At 38.6% G+C, this 20,510-nt stretch overlaps 1 protein-coding gene across 1 annotated transcript in view; it reads right to left on the bottom strand.

The window, feature by feature from the left end:
• Positions 1–20,510, bottom strand: part of FCSK (fucose kinase) — a 1,855,962-nt gene that overhangs the window by 1,357,882 nt on the left and 477,570 nt on the right. The gene's annotated exons all lie outside the window — the stretch shown is intronic.

Below are 20,510 nucleotides of genomic sequence, written 5' to 3'. Positions count from 1 at the left end.
TGTTCATTGTGTTGTCTATGGAGGTGGATTTGTCTTTTGAGCCTTGCCTAAAAAAGGCACTATGGGAGTGGCAAGAGCCTTCGCCAATATCCGAAAGCCCAGGGGTGACAGGTGCAAGCCGTCCCTAGCGAAGCAATGTGGCTTGTCGAGCATGTCATCCCAGACTGACAGACACTGGATCCCCTTTGAATGACACCAACATTTTAGCCAATTGTTTTTTCTTTATACTGTGGCATCATTCTAGGTGAGGGTAAGATGCTGCTCAAGGTCAGGGTCATACCGGCCCTGGGCTACATGATCAGAGAGCTCCTTTAGGTCTCTTTTCATGTAGTCGAGGGAGGTACGTCTCAGGTCATTCACACCAGCATGGACAATGACTGAGTCATATTTGTACCTGCTTTGGAGTGACCTGAGTGCTTGCGTTATGTGGCGGATCCTAGCGCCCGACAGGCAGCTCACCGTGACCTTCTCTTTGTTCAGCCTGGTGAGCAGGACGTCAGTGTGTCTGACTATAGAATCACCTATTACGAGTGTATCAGGTGTGTTATTTAGCCTTATGGGCTGTGACTGTTTGGAACACTGACTTTGTGAGCTATGTGTTGGACGTGGTTTGTTTTGGGGTAGCATTTGCTTGGATGTCTGCTTTGAAGGTCACTGCTCCCTAAGCAGGTTTTTATTTAGAGCCTCCAAGTATGTTTTTGTGTGTTTATGTGTTTGGTTTGGTTTTGTGGTGGAACTATGTGAGACTGGATTTGTGTTGTGTGAGGTTACCTTCTCCACCTGACTGGTTACACCAGTCCTGAGTTGAGAGAGCTCAGCCTCCAGTTTGGCTATATGGTTGCATCTCTCACATATATTTGAACCTGTTTGGAGGAGGAGAGGGTTGTCCGTGTACATGAGACAGTTATAACATTGCCTCAAGATTCCCAGATTCACCAGCTGGACTGGAGCGGAGATGATTAGCTGACCTTTAGACATGCTAGAACAGTATAGGGAGCTCCTTTATCACTGAATCTAAAAGGACCAATAGGGGACAAGGTAGTGGTAGAGAGTAAATGAGGATGTAGTGCTTTTAGTTTACTAGTGCTAAATTGTAAGATTGCTTATTTGGGCAAGTGCAGGGCCTTAGATTGAGAGTAGGGTGTTTAACTTGTAGTTCTAACGGAAAAAGTGAAGAGCAGACTTTGTGGAGCCGGGAATAGTTTAAACCCGATTAACTGGCGCTGCCCGATGCTGTGCTATGCTCACAATTGCGCAAAGCCACGTTAAAGCGGGTGTTTATGCAGGGAACTTTAAAGAGCTAGAAATGGCCCAAAATGGCCAATTAACTACAAGATTCTTGTGCTGAGGTCACTCCTTCAGGGACAGATAGGCTGCTCAAGGCTCCCCACTCCCACTGGTAAGTAAAGAAACATCCTTCTATCCAAGTAAGGAAATGGGCAACACAGGAACTATTCAAAAGTCCAGAATACAGCAAAGCCTGTATAGGGGACTATTCTAGGTTAGGAAAGGCGGGAAACAAGGATTTTTTTTTTTCTTTTTTCACAAAAACAGCAGAAGAAGTACAGTAAATTTAATACACAGGCTAGCGCACTTGAGTGGGCAGCCTCAACAGTTTAATGCAAACAAACAAACAAACTTTAAACAAGTGCAGGAATTGTAAAAACACAGAAAACAGGCTTAGCGCAAGTAAATCAGCAGTTTAAACTCGCTTTTTGGCGAGAAAGGATGGTCGCACAGATAGTAACAGAAAAAGTATACTTAAATCTTGGAAGCAGTCACTCTTTGTTTCTCTGCTGCTAGCACCACTCTGCAGGACCACGAGGAGCTGTTGCTGAGTAGGATAAGCCTAGTAGTTGCTGAGTAGGTTTGTACACTGCTCCTGACTGTTCCCTTTGTACTTTAAACCAGCAGGTCAATCTCTGCTTGAAAGCACTGGCTGCCACTCCACACTTACACTTTAACATCCTACATCCTAGCTGATAATAGTATTATTCTTCATGGAAGGGATCTCTTGCCAAGGTTAGACCAACATCTGGCCAGTAGCTCAGTACTACACTTTTACTGACACCGGTGAGGGATGTTCACTTGGAATAAATATAGATACACACAGTATTTTCAGGTGCAGCTCTCTGCATCAAGCACAATTAACGTTAAGAGCACACAGGGAACACACTCAGTCCGGGGTCTGAATTTCCCTCTCTCTCCAAGACTCCCCACTGGCACAGCTGTAGGACTGAGTCCTCAGCCAAGTATCCAAGCCAGTCCTCCAACATCCTCTCTGTGAAAGTAGTGCTCTGTGTCCCTGCTCCAGTTAGCTGACATACAGACTCTGATATTTAATTTACACACAAACACACACACACACACACACACACACACACACACACACACACACCTGGAAAAGGCTGGCACAGATTTACTTGCTCTGCTACCCTTTGCCCAGACTATATGGTAGCAACTGCCACCAGACACTCCATTGCCAGCTACTCTAAGGCTCTTACAAGGATACCTAATTATACTGAGTGAATTTAATATTAATGCAAATGGTAGTATTTGACCAGTGCAGCAAGGCTCTCATGAGTGGTCACAGTGTCAGCAAATAAATATAAGTACTCTCAAAGGTTAAAATATTCTCTAAAGGACCATCCACAATGAGAAGTTTAAATATATTTAATAATAAATACTAAAAGAACATGAAAATACTAAATATCTATTTACAATAAACACCAAAGTTTCAATCATGAGAAATATTAAAACAACACAGATAAATAGATTCATACAGATGAAAAAAAACAGTACTTAACTAATCTCACTATATTTTCTTGACTGATCTAAAGAATTACTATTCCCTGGTTACTTACTAAAGCATGGCAAGATGAAGTAGGTGAGTGATCCTTCTTCGTCAGGTGACAAAAATAGACTGCCTTGAGACTTCAGTCTCATCTAGTATAAAAACATAATTTTTATGCTGGATTACAGATCAGTGAATAAACTTTGTTTTATCCAAATAATATCCGAGTTATCTGTGCAGGTCCAAGGTGCAGAGTACTTGCTCACTGGCAGACTGCGGAGAAGGAAAAAAGGAAGGAAGTTTAATACACTGATTAAGAGACAACTCATTAACTACCTTGACCATAAAAGAAGGATTAGTATGAAGAGAAACCCAGTCTGTGAAAAATTAAAAAAGGAAGAATGGCCATAACAGCCTGAAGTTCAGACACTCTGTTGGCCAAAGTAAGAGCCAACAGCAGAACAGTCTTCCAAGTCCAAAGCTGCAAGGAAGCTGAACTTGCAGGTTCAAAAGAAGACTAGAACTGAGGTCCCAAGGAGGAGTAATAGGCTTTTTGAGGACCCAATATGAAAAACACCTTTAAGAAATTGCCTGAACTCAAACCAAGAAGCCAACGGAAGGCTGAATGGCAGACAAGCAGAGATTGCTGACAGGTGAGCTTTAGCTGAAGAATACACCAAGCTAGCATGGAGAAGATCACAATGTTAAGAGAGAACCAGAAGAACCCCTACTGAAAAGAGATCCTCATGGTGAGACAGGCACCAAACAGAAAATCTTTTCCATTTAAGCATGTATGATTTTTTGGGTAGTGGGTTTTCTGACCTCCTGCAGAACCTGAAGCACATCCTCAGAAAAGAAGTGCCTAAAAGTGATCAAAACCCCACCACCCACAGTATCATCTGAAGAGTGGACATGTGAGAATGGATAAGAGATCCCTTGTCTTGTGTGAGAAGATCCATCCAATCAGGCAACTTGTGGTAATTACCCATGGCTAGATAAAAAAAAAAAGTAGAGAACAACCCCCCCCCCCCGCAAAAGGCACTTATCTGAATATGGCTTGGTAACCAGTACAGCAGACAGTCATTCAGACAGATGTTCGATAACAGCATTTGGACTGGAGACAAAGAAGACCTGAGTATTTGCATCCACATGTCACCTTTATGCCTTAAGCCCATCACAGGGAGCATATGTGTGATGCATGGCAGCTATAAAATCTAAAGACTTTGGTATGCAGGCAGGATGTTGGGCTACCCTTGGCAGCAAATGCCTTCCATGAAGAATACTGCAACAGTTATATGGAAAGGCATGTACTCATACGCAAACTATAGCAACCTACCTCATCTCTTTTTACTCTTAACATAACACTAACTCCTAACAAATTGCAGAAAATATAAATCTGCATTTATCTATGCTGCACACAGATTGGAAACATCATTATTATACTAAATAAACTGGTTTCCGGTTGAGGCCAGACCTTTTCTTCTGAACACACTCACATTCAAACTATTAATAACAGTTATCACCCATCACTAAAACAACTCTGATTCATGAGATATGCAGTTTACTATCTAAGGGGGTTAAAGCAGTTTATAGCTGCAAAGGTCATCAGAAAAAGCCTTTTACAAACTTTCTGGAATACACTACCTATGGAAATTCGGTCAAAGACCTCCATCTATTTGATGGCCAACTAAAGTTATGTCTCATGAAACATTATGCATCCAAATGTTTCAGTGACACAGGCTAACTATACCAACTATCATGATGTCATAATATTTGTGTTCTTATTCTTTATTCTATTACTTGAGTCCAATGAGATTATTGTAATGATAATTAATCAGAAAATCTGTCAATGCTACGTGTATAACATGTATGTTCATTGTATATGCAATGTCAATATATATATATATTGTAGACTACACAAAACGAAGATAAACTAGCTAAATACAAACCAGCCAGCGATACAAATACAGTCTATTTAATGGTAAGCACTTTCGAAGGAGTCAGTGCCCTAACTTCTTCAGACAAAGAAAGACAATGAACTCAACATTTAAATACATAATCTGAACACTCAATTATTCAATTATCTAATAACTGATTTTTACATCCACATTTCAACATTTAACTACATAATTAATATTATATTCATACATTTCATCCACGTCATTAAATATCAAATGTTAATTAAAATATTTAAACTTCTATATAACTTCAACTTTGTTTAAACACATAAAATTTTTATATATAAAAACATATTAAAATTGCATAAAAAATATGCCTACAAGTCTAAATGTTCTTAAAAAAGCTTTGGTGCAAACTTACAATCCCAGTTTTAAAGGATATTACTTTTGTTATGAATAGATGTATGTACAGCTAACAATTTATCAGATTATTATTTTATTTACAATTTTAATTTTTTAATAATTTTAATGTTTTCATATATTTATATTTGTACATATAGATAGACACGAATGCACCTGAATTATTTACCAGCATGTAAGCAAATTCTACACTGAGATGTATAGTTTATCTGGCCAGTCCTTTTAATTTTAAAATACTTTTAATTGATACATATTCATTGAGGACTGGTGGAACATGGGCAATAGTACGAATTTGCCACATCAATTCGCTTTCTTCCAATTTGAGTTCCCAAGGGCCTCCCCTTACTTCACATGGCAAATTTAATTGTGAATCAAAAGGAGTTATATATGTGGCTTGATGTGATGTATGCCCTTCATACTATATTGGGAAAACCGAGAGAAAGGTTAAACAGAGGATTTACGAGCACCAATACTGTATTAATAAAAAAGTGACTACTAGTGCACTGGCTAAGCATATTGTTGAAAACCCAGGGCATAGTTTTTAGTAAGCAGTTATACATCAAGTGGAATGTGAAGTAAGGGGAGGCCCTTGGGAACTCAAATTGGAAGAAAGTGAATTGATGTGGCAAATTCGTACTATGACCCATATTCCACCAGGCCTCAAGGAATATGTATCAATTAAAAGTATTTTAAAATTAAAAACACTGGCCAGATAAACTATACATGTCAGTGTAGAACTGGCTTGCATGCTGGTAAATAATTCAGATGCATTCATGTATATCGATATGTACAAATATAAATATATAAAAATATTAAAATTATTAAAAAATTAAAATTGTAAATAATAAAATAATAATCTAATAAATTGTTAGCTATACATACATCTATTCATAACAAAATTAATATCCTTTACAATTGGGTTTGTAAGTTTACACCAAAGCTTTTTTAAGAACATTTAGACTTGTAGGCATATTTTTTATGCAATTTTAATATTTTTTTTATCTATAAAAATTTTGTGTGTTTAAACAAAGTTGAAGTTATATAGAAGTTTAAATATTTTAACTAACATTTCATATTTAATGACGTGGATGAAATGTATGAATATAATATTAATTATGTAGTTAAATGTTGAAATGTAGATGTAAAAATCAATTATTAGATAACTGAATAATTGAGTGTTCAGATTATGTATTTAAATGTTGAGTTCATTGTCTTTCTTCGCCTGAAGAAGTTGGGGCACTAACTCCTTCAAAAGCGCTTACCATTAAATTGACTGTGTTTGTGTCACTGGCTGGTTTGTGTTTAACCAATATATATATTGTGATTGCCAACAGCCCCAGATTGTGGCTGAAAAAGATATTTGGATAAAATCCACTAACGCAGTTAACAATTTAAATAAATAAGATAAAACTAAACTGGAAGATGGTGGAACAATTAGCATGCAGATCTTAGTGCATGTCACTGTCCATAATGACAAGGAATCGTGTAGTGACCAAGTGAACACTACCTGAAAGGACAGTGTGAAGCAACCTGTGACATAAACATCCATGGGGTGGGTGGGGGAGTTATTCTCACAGAAGAGGAGGTGAGAAACTTATTACTTGGGATGAGTGCTGGCTGTTTTCCTCCCACATATCTGCAGGGTAGCCAGATGTTGCTGGCATACAACATTGTATGTCCTGTCACTCTTATTTGAAAGCCCACCCTGTTGGACAATGCACTCAAGGCCATACAGTATGTTTGCTTTTGTGTGCATGGCTACTTTGAACCCTAGAAATTCTGTCGGTGTTGCATCATGGATCAGTATTGCCTTCAACACAACCTCACACTTTTCTTCTTTGAAATGATCTTAATGACATCTCTATGATTCCACCATGCTGGAACCAATGTCCTACCACAACAGAAAACAGAAGCAAGACCAAGCATGTCTAGTAAGGCAACAGGCTGAAGGTTGGATGTAGCACTTTGATAACTAGTACCTTTACTGGCAGCCAGCATGCTGAAGAAACAGAGGATTAGGGAGGCTAATTAATGCCTGCAAATTGTCTAAAGGAAAAGGGCTTTTGGGACTGATAATGATGATGGGGGGGGGCAACTTCTGTATGTCAGGGACAAGTTCCATCTAAACCCAGAAGTAACATCAGTGCATCTCACAGTGACTATACCTTTACGTAAAATGGAAGGGAAAGGCATGTCACAGAAGCAGAACAGGGGGGGGGTTAGATACTCAGGCAATAGGCAGAAGGTAATGAGATATGTAGACAGTAGCAAAGAAACAAACAAGCAACTTACAGACAAGCCAGGTAGTACTACTTTGTAGTGTAAGGAATCTGGGTAAAAGGTGGGAGAGCAGCAAGTGGTGAAGGAGTGGAGGGTGGGCATTGCTGGTAGCACAGAAAAATGGGTGCATGCCAGAGTGGATATGGAAAAGCCTGACAACAGATGTTTTAAGAAAGAAAGAGAAGAAGGTGATGCAGGTAGAGTAGCAGTCTTCATAAAGGAGGGTATTAGATGTGAGGTCAGGCAGGAGGAGCATACCAAACCAAGAATGGGGCAAGGAATGGGCAGGGGAAAACACTAGGTTAAATACCCAGCAGATAAGATAAAGGAAGTTGGGGAGAGCTAGTAGACATTTGAAGATGGGAGACTGAAAAAGAGTGTAAAAGGATGAGATTAGAAGGTGTAATACTGATAGGGGATCTAAATTTCCTAGGAGCAGAGTTGGAGATTCAGAGCAGAAGAGCAGAGACAGAATGTAAGCAGAATGAAGTTTTGGACCATAATTAGTACAGCCAACTATTGCAGGTCTGTACCAGGAACAGTAGGCTTCTGGATGTATTACTAACAAATGACTAAGATGGGGGAATATAGATGTCCAAGTTGTAACACCATTAGCCAACAGTGATCATGTCAATGAGTGGTTTAGGTAGAAAGGGTAACAATTCAAAGTCAAAAATGATTTTCGGGATTTTAGGACAATGGATCATACTGCACTGGGGAGAGGGTCCATGATGAGTTAGGAGACTGGGAATAAATTAAGGGAATAAACAAGCTACAGAAATGGGAAAGAATGACCTAGTCAGAACTATGGACAAGGATGTGAGGAAAAGCAAAAAAAAAAAAAAGGAGCAGGCAAATGAAGCTAGAAAGAAATGCGAGGCTAGCAATTAGGGCAAAGAATAGACCCTACAATAGGTGGAAAGGACAGAATGAGGAGGTACAGAAGGGAATAAACAGACAACAAAGATGGTATGGGTAGCTAAGGCTAAACATGAAAGGGATTTAGCACTTAGGAACTGCTGTTGTATTTTCCTTTTCTTTCTCCCTTCTCTCTTTCTTCTTGTTCAGTTTTAAGAAATGTAGGCAATGCAATGAAAAAAAAAAACAGCCTTGTTAAAAGAGCATGACAAAAGAAAAATTCATGTGCTTTTTCTCATTCTTGCATGGGGAAATCACTGGATTAGAACTTTAGACCAATTTAGTACAAGTTTTAAGACTAAGCAAGTAAATGAAAAAGAATATTGAATATTAAGAGGCTTTTTTTCTAGCGAACACATGCACGATCAGTAACAATATTGCAGCTGGTCCTCATGTTTCCATGGAAACAATCTGATAAAGAGAAACTGGCTGCCTGGTTCTCATGTCTCCCTGGAGAAAATCTGATAAAGAGAAACTGGCTACACTCTGGTGGAGAAATAATGGCTGAAGAAAAAAACTGAGAAGAGAAACTGGCTCGGAGATAATGTTCTCTGAAAGCATTCAGGGGTTTCCCCGTTGAGAGAGCCATAAAAAAAGACAAAATCAATTAGCACTTAGTAGAAGCAGAGGCTGCACCATGCATCTTAGCATGTTTAACCTTTCTTTTAGGTTAACTCAAGTCTATCAGTGTGGCTGTCAGTCTGGGATTTTGCTCCTATTATGAAGGCAAAACTTCAGTATTTGAAGATGTACACAGTTTTATGTGGTGGGGTATTGTGGGTGTTTATTGTTTTGTTTGACGGTTTTCAATAAAACAAAAAGCTTTGTACAATGCGGCATAGGTTCAAATGGATATGACAAGAAACAACTGTATAAAAGTTCAACCTGTCAAACAGTGTATGCATGTAACACATTTAATAAAAAGGTGTTGTACATAAAAGGTGGGAATAATTACAGAAAGCATCATTGCATTAAAAAGTTATGTCTTTAAATGTCAACAGTCTCACACATAAATACAAAAAAGAAAGAGTAATGAACTATATTAAAAAAATGTTAAGTGCAAATAGCTATGCTACAGGAGACACATTAAGAAAGAACTGAACATGTGAATTTGATAAAGAAAGGTTTTCAGAATGGCTATTTAGTGGAATACCTGAGGCAAAGGAAAAGAGGAGTACTTATATCAATTGCAAGAGGAGCTCCAGTAGTGATAGAAGAGGATTAAAAAAGATAATGGCAGATTTGTAGTGCTAAGGGGCTACTGGCAAGGGGGAGGATTACATTGGCATGTATTTATATTCCACCTAAAACTGCTATAATGGAGCTTACAAAAATACTGGCAAAACTAATCAGTTTTTAGCAAGGAATATTACTTATAGGTGGGGACTAGAATGTAATTTGCAACAGTGAAGATGTGTCTGGGGGATGGGGTGGGCCAGAAAGGAAAGTACAACAAAGGAGAGTAGATTTTTGACGAAATGTATGAAAACATGTGGCATGGAAGATGTGAATTCAGTAACAGTAGTTCGGAGTGAATGTACATCATATTCTCCAAGATATAAAAACTGGGCTAGGCTAGACAGAATTTACATTTCAGAAGACCATGTGCATTTAATTCAAGGTATTGTTATCTACCCAATAACTATTTCACATCATGCACCAATAATAACTAAAATAAAAATGCAGGGAATAAAATGAGACACTGGTACTTTCCCACAAATCTGTTGAAAAGAGATGACTTTAAGAAATGAGTAGTGGAGATTATTCAGATGCTATTAGAGAGGATAGAAATTTCTTCTGAAAACATAGCTAGGCAGCGGGATAAAATTAAGGTGGAGTTTAAAAGTAGGGTGGAAATAAAAGAAAGGGAGCTATGGTTAAAAAGTAAGAATTATTTTGAGGGACTGACAAATGTTAAAGTACTGCAGAATAGGGGGAATCTCACAGAACAAGAAGAGGATCAGCTGCAGAATGCTAAACAGAAAATAAGGGATTACCTCGATAACATGCACAAGTTTAGAAAGACTGCTGTTAAGCAACTATAACAGTAGTGCACAAAAACTTTTATCACAATAACTCAGGCAACAGAAAGTAGAAAGGGACATCGCCAAGCTTAGGTAGCCTATAACAAGGAAGGTAATAAGAGATCTTGTACAGGTATTAGAAATTCTATGAAAGTCTGTATAAAGCAGAGAAATATGGAAATCAAGAAAAGATGCAAATTGAAATGTTTATGGAAGAATTAAATATGCCAAGGTTAGAGGTAGACGAGGCTCAATTACTAACAGTTAGGATAGGAGGGGATGAGATAAAAATTGTGATGTATAACCAATCTACAGGAAAGTCCCCAGGATTAGATGTTATTCCTGTGGAAGTTTGGAAGCTAGAAGGGAAAGAAACTGATAAATATCTGGAAGGTTTTGTATTTTAAAATGAGGAGAAATACCAACATCCTGGAAGAAAGCAGTGGTAGCTGTAATACCTAAAGAGGGTAAAAATCCATCAGACCCAGCTTCATACAGGCCCATTTCAATACTAAACCATGATGATTACAATGTGTTCATGTCTATAATGGCAAAAAGAATGACAAAGGTAATGCCAAAATTAATAGATATGGATCAATACAGTTAAGTGGAGGGGAGGCAAACATATGACAACATTAACAGAACAGTAATGATACAGAAGGAAGCAGAATGTAAGAAAATATCATTGCTGGTGGTGGATCTTGATGCAGAGAAACCATTTGACAGACTAAGCTGGGACTTAATCAGCAGGGCAATGGAAACATTTGCATTTCCTTAAAAAACTATAAGACTGATTAGGATTATATATGAGACATTGGAGGTAAGAAAGTGAGTGGGGTCCTCTCTGATAATTTCTGCTTGAGAAGAGGAACCAGGCAAAGCAGGTTAGAAAGGAATGGGAAGAGAAATTAGATAACCAATTCAAAAAGAAACAATGGGAGGGATATTTGTACGTCTCCCAAATAGCAACAAAATCTAGAAGATTTAGGATTTTTGCTTTAAATGTTTACACAGATATGTTTATACTACAAGTAGACTCCAGAGAATTTTTCTTTAGGTACAGAGCAAATGTTGGAGGTGTGACAGGGAAGAAAGAGATAACCGGGAACATGTTTTCTGGGAGTGTGATGAGTTGGTGGAAGTTAAGGATTCCCTGCGGGATGCACTGTCGGAGATGCTGGATGGATGGATTGCTGTGACAAGGGAGATGATTTTTCTGAGCTATGATACAGAATAGGATTTGCCTAGACATGGGTAAGGCCTTGCTGTGTTTAACTATGGTGGCTGCCAAAAAAGCAATTACTAGAAAATGGAAATCAAAATCTAAACCAACTATATTAAAAGTAGTGAATGTAGTAACAGAGATAAAACAACTGGAATTATGATCTGTAGAACAAGGTAGGAGCAAACTAAACAGGAAAAAATGGGAATTGTGGGAATAATACATACAGGAGAGGAATGAGGTTTAAAAAAAGGCAGGACTTAAATGAGCTATGTAATGTTTGATTGAAAATGATTGGGTAGATTATAAGTGATGTATAACGTTTGCAATTTTTAATTTCTCTAAGTCTTTTGGGTTTCTAATACCATGATGGGAATGGACCCCATTCCTAAGTCAAAGTACGATTAAAGTTCATGAAATTAGTATTGATTCACTCTTTGATGTTAGCCAAAAGTGCTCTTCGCAGCACCCGCAATGTGCCCAGTAATGAAATACGATTGCAAATTCTTTTTTTTTTCCTGGGAGTGTGTCAGTATAGTTTGTGATGTAAAATGCTTGCAACTAGGATTGTGTTGGTGTGGTTTATTTTCATTTATATAAATGTATGACTGCTTATGTCATAAGTGATGGTTTAATAAAGATATTTCTTGTTAAAAAATGGAGCAGGAATTGAATAATTTATGCAATGTTGCTAAGGTTATATCATATATAGCAATACATGTTAAGTATAATGATTGTTAATGTTAATTTAACACACATTGATTACTTTTGTATAAATGTAAATGTGCCTGTGTCACAAGTGATAATTCAATAAAGGTATTAAAAAAAGAAAGGAAACACTTTTTAAGTACCTAGGAGAAAACAAGAAGGAAGGCAGACATGAGCAAACTAAGCAAAAATGTGACATATGACCATGCAAGATGTTTCCTCTAAGCTTTGATAAACTCTCGGTATTGTGGTTTAAGAGTTACCTCTCAAACACACAACAACCTGTAATGTGGTAAAACATCTCTTCCTTTCTCCCAGTAATCATGGGAGTCCTGTAAGACTTTTAAATTACGTCCACTACATTTTAATATATTCATTAATGACCTGCATTCAGCAACCAAACAAGCAACCATCATACACTATGCAGAGGATTCTACAATCATCCGCTCTGCCAAAACATTGTTAAACTAAAACAGTACAGCCAAGAAGCTCTCTCCCAGATTGAAACTTGGCTAATGGACTCTCAGCTCCTTCTAACCCCCAAAAATCCAGACTTATCCTATTTGTGCCTAAGTAACTATCTGAACCAAAATACTCCTTTGCAATTCTATCAGACATTACCAAGATAGAAATGGTAACCCATCCCAAACTACTATTGGTTACCATTGATGAAAACTTAAAATTCAACCACCATAAACCAGGCAGTAAGAAAAACTCATCAAAAATTGGGAGCCTTCTACAAAGCCAAACTCTGGCCTACTACAGCAAGCTATAATAAACACTGTCCCATCTCTTCTCATGCTTACTGTCCTATATCCAGTCTCATATTTATCAATTTACTATCAAATCAGCTCTCTTTACTTGACCAGTGCTATAATAAAATTGCAAAATTTGCTGCCAGCTATCATTATAGGACACATTACTGCCTTGCACCACAGCGACTTCAGTGGCTGGATTTAGGGAACTATTTAACCTGGCCACAGATTGTCATGACACATAAGCTCATATATGTATTAATTATTGTTTTAAAGATTACTTGTTTTACTGTGGAGTTTTCTCTCCAGGCCTCTTCTGAAAAGTGGCAGCTTGATTACAAAATCAGACCACCCCAGTAAACAAATAAACAGATGACACACAGGACTGGGAAAAATGAGAACTGCTGAATGCCTTGCTTCAGTCTTCATGAAGAAAAACAAGGGGAGGTTACCACTCTGGGAGGAATTCAGGGCAGAATGGGGAAAAAAGTGAACAGACAACTGGATAGAGAGGGGAGAGGTGGAGTGGGACAGGGCTGCTCTTAATAAGCATAAATCACAAGGACCAGATGGGTTACTTTCCAGGACCCTCAGGAATCTGGCCTCAACAGGTCAATGGCTAGTGCAGAACTGCCTGAGGAAATTTAGGCCTATTAATTAATATGAGGGGCAAGGAATGTCATGGAGAAAATTCTAGGTGGAATGTTGGTAGCATTTCTACAATACAACAATCTCCAGGACAACCAACACAGATATATGGCCAGAAGAAGCAGTCAGTCAAACCTGATCCAGTTTATGATAGAGTTACAGGTAAACTTGAGTAGAAACAACCAACAGACATAGCTTAAACTAGACTTCAGCCCCACACAGGAGAGTGAAAGGAAAACTAGGGAAACTGGGGTAGGAACATGACTGCTCTAAACCTGAAAAGCAAGTAAACAAAGTTGGGGTTAAATGGATAATATCAGGATCAAGGAAAGTGGCTAGTGTTGCATAACAAGGGTCTATCCTGGGTTTAGTATATTTGTCTCAGACTTTTCTAATGAATGACAGAATAGGATCAGCCACTTTCCTGATGACACAGAATACTGGTGCACTAGCAAAAGATTTGGAAAGGCTAACCACCTGGTCAGAAATATGTCATTTGAGGTTCAATACAAAGAAATGTAAATTACTGCCCATGGACCACAACAAGTGTGAAGTGTTGGCTCGGAAAGCTGAAATGATGAAAACAGAGCAGGAAAAATATATAAAGGTGTTGAAAGCATCTGAAATGGACAACCAAAAGCAATGGAAGAAGACAGTGGCAACAGCAGCAAGCAGAATATTGAATGCATTCTCAGGAGACAGACTGCAGAAGAAAACAGGTAATGCTTCCACTTTGTAGAGTCTTGGTCAGACCATAAAGTGCAGAGTAATTGAGTTGTACATTGCAAAGGACAATAGGTTTCTGGGGGGATTCCAAAGGAAATCCACCAGAAAGATCCATGACGTGGAGGGGAAATGATATAGCCAGCAACTTGAGGAACTATACCATTTTTCATTTGAGACAAGAAGAAACAGAGAGGACATGAAACAGATAGAATCATGTACAAAGGGTCGCCCTGAACAGGATGGACAAATGGGGTACAAGCAGTCAACTATAGGGACTAAATAATCCCTGGATCTCTGAAATTACTTCTTCACTGAGAGGGCTGTATACCCATGGAATGGGTTTTGAAGAAGGAATCCACAGAGGCATTCAAGAGGTCATGAGCCAAATGGAGAAAGGCTAAAGGAAAATGTAGAAGGATGAGAGGCAGAATGTGCAAATAAGTTTTCTGAAACTTTTTTTTTAAATGGAGCATTTTCATGCATGTTGAAAAACAAATTTTTAAAGAATAATTTTACAAAACAAATTTGCTTCTAAAAACTCCCCCATTGGGAACCATGCCTCCCACTGTCCAGGTTAATTACAAGATGCAGACAGTGCACAACTACATCACTGGGAGAGTAAGTGCTAATAGGAGTCATCCACAATGTCAACACAATTGTAAAATTAGGTGGTTGCCAACCTGTTAATTGAAGACTATTTTTTTTTTGTGAAATAAAGACTTTGGCAAAACTAACAATATGACATTTTTTTGCCAAACTGTTCAGTTAGTAGTTTGGCAACTACTTAATTACTGTACACATAAGTCAGTGCTACAATTAACCCTAATTAGCACTTAATTCCCCCAATAATGTAACTACATACTACCTGTACATTTTAATTAATGTAGGACAGCAGGTGGTATGTTTATAAGATTTCCATATCTAGGGAAATCATTACAGTAGGAACTATCCCTAATAAATAAGAGGTACACAGAAAAAGGGCCAAAATTAAATATGAAAAAGTGCAGTGCTGTCACATTTGGTAAGCAACTCCCTTCCTTGATGTAGGCTATAGCCAATATTCCACTTCAAAGTATTGTAGTCAGGGATCTTGGAAACTGTGTTGGAAACTCCCTCTCCTTCGACACCATGTAGCAACAGTAGTCAAAAAATCCTTCTGTATAACACAATCATATCTAATGGCATATCATCCAGGTTAAAATGTTTTCAACGTTCTTTATGCAGCCTTAATTAGACCAGTTGAGTACAATACCACTTTCTGGATGTACCTTTCCAGGCATACTAAACAACTGGAAAGGCCTCAGAAGTTCCTAATCAAGAAGACTGTTGGCCTAAAGTCCCCAAATTACCAGGAACAGCTTGAAGCTCTATGCCTTTACTTGTATTTTCTAGTATTTTACATGATAATCTCCACCTCTGCATTCTACATCATTAAGGACTCAGCCCTCATTGATTTCCTGCAACTTCATAAGTCAAACAGCTCCACCAATACCAGAAACATGGACTTAAATCTCCACCAGCACATAATTAAAAATCACAGCAGAGAAAATCTATTACCTAATGACCACCCCACCTATAGGACCAACTTCCACTGCAAGCTAAACAGAGTGACACTATAGCATCCTTCAAATTAAACTTAGATGACTGAATGGGAACACAAGTTTATTCTTCAACTGACCTTCGCCTCCCGGGGTGGGGTGGGGGGTTGACAAGGTGTCAATGGTCTTATTACTTAACTGCCTTGTATTTCTTATGTTCTTGTGGGCTGAAAAGTGTTATCATCCATAAAGATGAATGCAAACACTTGTTTTTTATGAATATTTTTTGTGGGGGGAGATCTGCCCAACATGTTTTCCTTTTGCAATGTCCCAGGTGATGAGACGGAACTGAGAGTCCAGTTTTTAAAGAAGATGCCCCCACCATTCCATGTATCTACAGCTGCATTCCACATATCTATAGATACCATTTTCCATTTACACATGTGGTGTATTACAATGCTGCAGCTGCAGATGACATATCTGCATTCAGTTTACAACTATATGCACACAGTACATGTATTATCATGATAAGGGGAGGTCCCTTTTGCAGATGACATGTAGTTGTCACAACATCTTGCTCAGTCTACAACAAAGCTTACACAATTCGTACACTGTCACAACATTGTGGAGAGCTCTTTTTAATACACATAATGCTGTAGACCCATGTATTATGTCCTCTCAGTAACCTCTGAAAATATATCTAGCAGTGGACAGGTGTTTCATGTAGGTTCCCTCCTACATACACACTGCATTTTTGTTCTTACCTTTCAGTTCTAGGCCTGTAAATCTGAAGATTCAGTTTTTTAACACAATGGATTGAGAAACTACTTCATACAGTACCATATACAGCCTACAACAGTATTCAGCTGTTAAAATGTAGATTACAGGAGCAGGCATTCCATTGTTAATGGTCAACTTATGACATATCTTTATGATAGAAATAACTTATATATGCTACTTCTTCAGGCTGCAGTGATACAGCATATACTGTTCAGTGCTATTAATAGAACCAAGTCAACACTGAATACAGCTTTCATGTTTTACAGATGATTTCCATACACAATACTACTCCTTTTGTGGGGGTTCTCTGCCCACTGACGAGAAGTTACAGTCATGTCATTCATAGTATAATGCATGAAGAAACACCATCACAGGTATCTGTTTTTATTTTATTTTTATTTATATATTTATCCTTTGCTGCTCAAGTTAGCCCAACTAGGCTAGTAGCCTCTTCTCAGGGGAGACCTGAGGTGGTATTTATACTGATAGGGTAAACTTAGCTAGGGCATTGAGGAACTTCCTCAACTCTGTTCAGTAGGTGCAGTACCACCAATTCAACAAGACTGGGCCTTAGTTTAATGTCTTATCCAAAGAATGCCACACTCAGGAATCTGCAGTGTCAGCAGTTGTTCTACCTAGTGTGGGAAAATAACCCATAGCCTTCTGCCCCAAAGGAGAGTAGGCTACCTGCTGTGCTACTAACACTACCCACTGTTTTCTACCTGTGTGACTGTAACAATCCTCTGGCCTATTATACATTCATTGCAATTTACACATTATCCAGTTTTAGCAGAAAAAAAAATTCTATGCGATATAGTAAAGATCCACCTAAGTACTTGTTTTGCAGGAAGGTACATGGATGTGTGCTCATATCCATGATCAACCAAAGAAAGACTTAATTCACTATGCAGGACATTTAGAAGGAGCTTGTATTCATTTAAATGACTTTGGAAAAACGAGAAACCAATTCTTGTAGCAAAACATGTTTGTGTTGCAACTGCTTGCCATACTAAAGCACTATTCGTACTTTTATCCCCATGCTTCTCGTGGAATTGGGCTATTGTGACATTCTTGGTGAAAAAAGGATTAAATTAATGAATGATCCCATAAATAATTCAGTTCTACATTTATCATGAAAAATTATCTTATAAATACAGTCACATCATCCATTTTGTTATTTTTGCATTCACTACACACCTTCCTGCAGAGATCAATACATTTTGGGATTATACTGCTTACTGCACTCGGCACTATGTTGTCATATTTTATATATATATATATATATATATATATATATATATATATATATATATATATGTGGGTCCCCTTCAAAACATCTAAAACTCATAACATCTAATTTCATTGAGACTAGAACATCTAAAACCCAAAACATCTAAAACCCATAACATCGAATTTCATAACATCTAACAGTACAAATTACATGAAAATAACATCCCCTCCTCATATAATGACATATAATGACATCAAACTACCAAACACACTTTTTACTACGTTCCTGCAGGGGGTCTTGATACAGTGGGGTTAGGCAATTAACTTTTTCCCCACTGTAGTGCGATTTTGGAGTTGGTATATTTAATTTACAGGGGGTGTAGAGGGTGGAGCCCCCCACATGGGGGGTGCAGGCGGGCTTGCCCCCCTGCATAAACGTAGCAAAAAGTGTGTTTGGTAGTTTGGTGTTGTTATATGTGGAGGGGGTGTTATTTTCTTGTGATTTGTCATGTTAGATGTTATGAAATTCGATGTTATGGATTTTAGATGTTTTGGGTTTTAGATGTTCTGGTCTCAATGTTATGAAATTAGATGTTATGGGTTTTAGATGTTTCAAAGTAGACCCTTATATATATACGTTCATAAGTTGGTACTAGGCTATCGGCCCTAGGGCCTATACAAGCCTAGCCATAACAATTCCCTGGCTATTTCTTTCCACACTATTTACTTCCCTGGACCCCTGTCTAGCAGAGCGACTGATGTGATCCCCGGGGTGAATTTATTTTCTCCCATCCAATCGTCAAGGTTCCTTTTGAAGAGGGCCAAAGAGGCGCTCTGCTTGACATGTATGGGCAGTCTGTTCCAGAGTCTTGGTAATCTCTGGGTCAGGAACGTATCCCTCCAGCATGTTTGCCTATTGTGATGATAAGGTATAGATCCCTGGAGCATGTGGCTCTGAGGGATTGGGATTTCTTTAAGTGTCGCATGTCCAACAGCTCTGGGTTTGACATGGCTTTGTATGTTAAGCAGAGATCGCCTCTGAGTAGAAGATATGCAACAAAGTATAGCTGGAGTTTTTTAATGCGGTCAGCGTAGGGCATCTGCTTTAGGCCTGTGATTCTTTTAGTGAGGTATTTCTACAGCCTTTCCAGTTGTTGCAGATCTCTTGAGAGGTACATCCCAAATGGGACTTTGTATTCTATAATGGGTCTAATGAAGGATGAGTACAGTGGGACAATGATCTCCTTTTTTCTGGATGAAAAGCCCTTAGTGATGAGGTGTGCCACATAGAAGGATTTCCTGAATGTTGTGGTGATGTGGTTATCGAAGATGAGACCACTGTCCACCTGTGTCCCTAAGTCTCTTATCACACTTTCGGTGTTTAGTGTACTGCCATCTATGTGGTAATTCACGGGTACATGTTTTTTCCCAAAGGGGATAACTATACATTTCTTGGCATTGAGCTTGAGCCCATGGCTCTGGCACCAACCATCTGTTTCTGTAAGGCCCTTTTGTAGAGTATCCACATCATTTGGGGATTCAATAATGGCTCCCAGTTTGCAGTCATCTGCGAACTTTGTTAGCCAGAGTCCCTTAGTGTTGGCACTGAATTGATCTGCCAGGTTACTGGCAATATCCTTGGGATCAGTATATTTAATGCCATTCTCTTGTAGCTCAGAGCAGATCTGAGCATTGCCATTTAGATTGTTGACATAGTTATATTATGCCTTGTGGTTGTCTTTGGAATATTTGGCAATTTTATTTTCGTAACTAGCTTCAGAGGATTTTATGGGGGATCTCAGCTTCTTACTGAGGCTAGTAAGGGAGTTTTTGCATCCTGGGATTTTCCTATTTTCTGCAACAGTTTCTTCCATTTGTTGTAAAGTTTGTTTATGGCAGGGGACCACCAGACTGGCTTCCTTTTTTTTGGAGGAGAGTATCTTGGTTCTATTTGGGATGGCACGATTCATGCATGAGTGGATGTGCTCATACAGTACCTTAGTGTAGGATTCAGCAGTCGAACATTCAGTTCCCGTCTGCATGGGTGTCATGAAGTTTGTCACTTCTGACTTGAGTAGCATGAAGTTGGCTTTGGAGAAGTTTTTTAGGGTGATTAGCTTATGTTCAGACCTGACCAACGAGGGGGTGACCATAGGTGTGGAGCATCGATTTCCCATGTTGGTAATGACTAAGTCTAGGATATTGGAGCCCCTGGTGGGACTATGGATTAGTTGATCCAGGGCGTGGGCAAAGGTGTTGGTACAGGAGTAGTTTTCCCAGTTAATGGCAGGGTAGTTGAAATCACCCAGTATTAGGATGTTTGGTTGTATCTTAATATTTTCCAGTATGTTTAGAAAGGTGTAGTGAGAATCTTGGGACATGGTGGGGGATCTGTAGCAAACTATAATTTGGATTGCAGTCCTACCTAGTGTTAGTTGCACCTGGAGAATTTCAGACGCATTGTGTTGGGCAACTAGCCTTGTGGTGTGAATATCCTTGGTGAATATGGACACTCCGCCACCTTTAGTTTTTCGGTCCTGGTTTGGTGGCTGAAAAGTGTGGTAAGAGT

This window comes from Protopterus annectens, chromosome 8.part0, assembly GCF_019279795.1.
Source record: "Protopterus annectens isolate FY-2018-M chromosome 8.part0, PAN1.0, whole genome shotgun sequence".
In the NCBI taxonomy this organism is placed as follows: domain Eukaryota; kingdom Metazoa; phylum Chordata; order Ceratodontiformes; family Protopteridae; genus Protopterus; species Protopterus annectens.
This window is presented reverse-complemented; position numbering and strand designations above follow the sequence as displayed.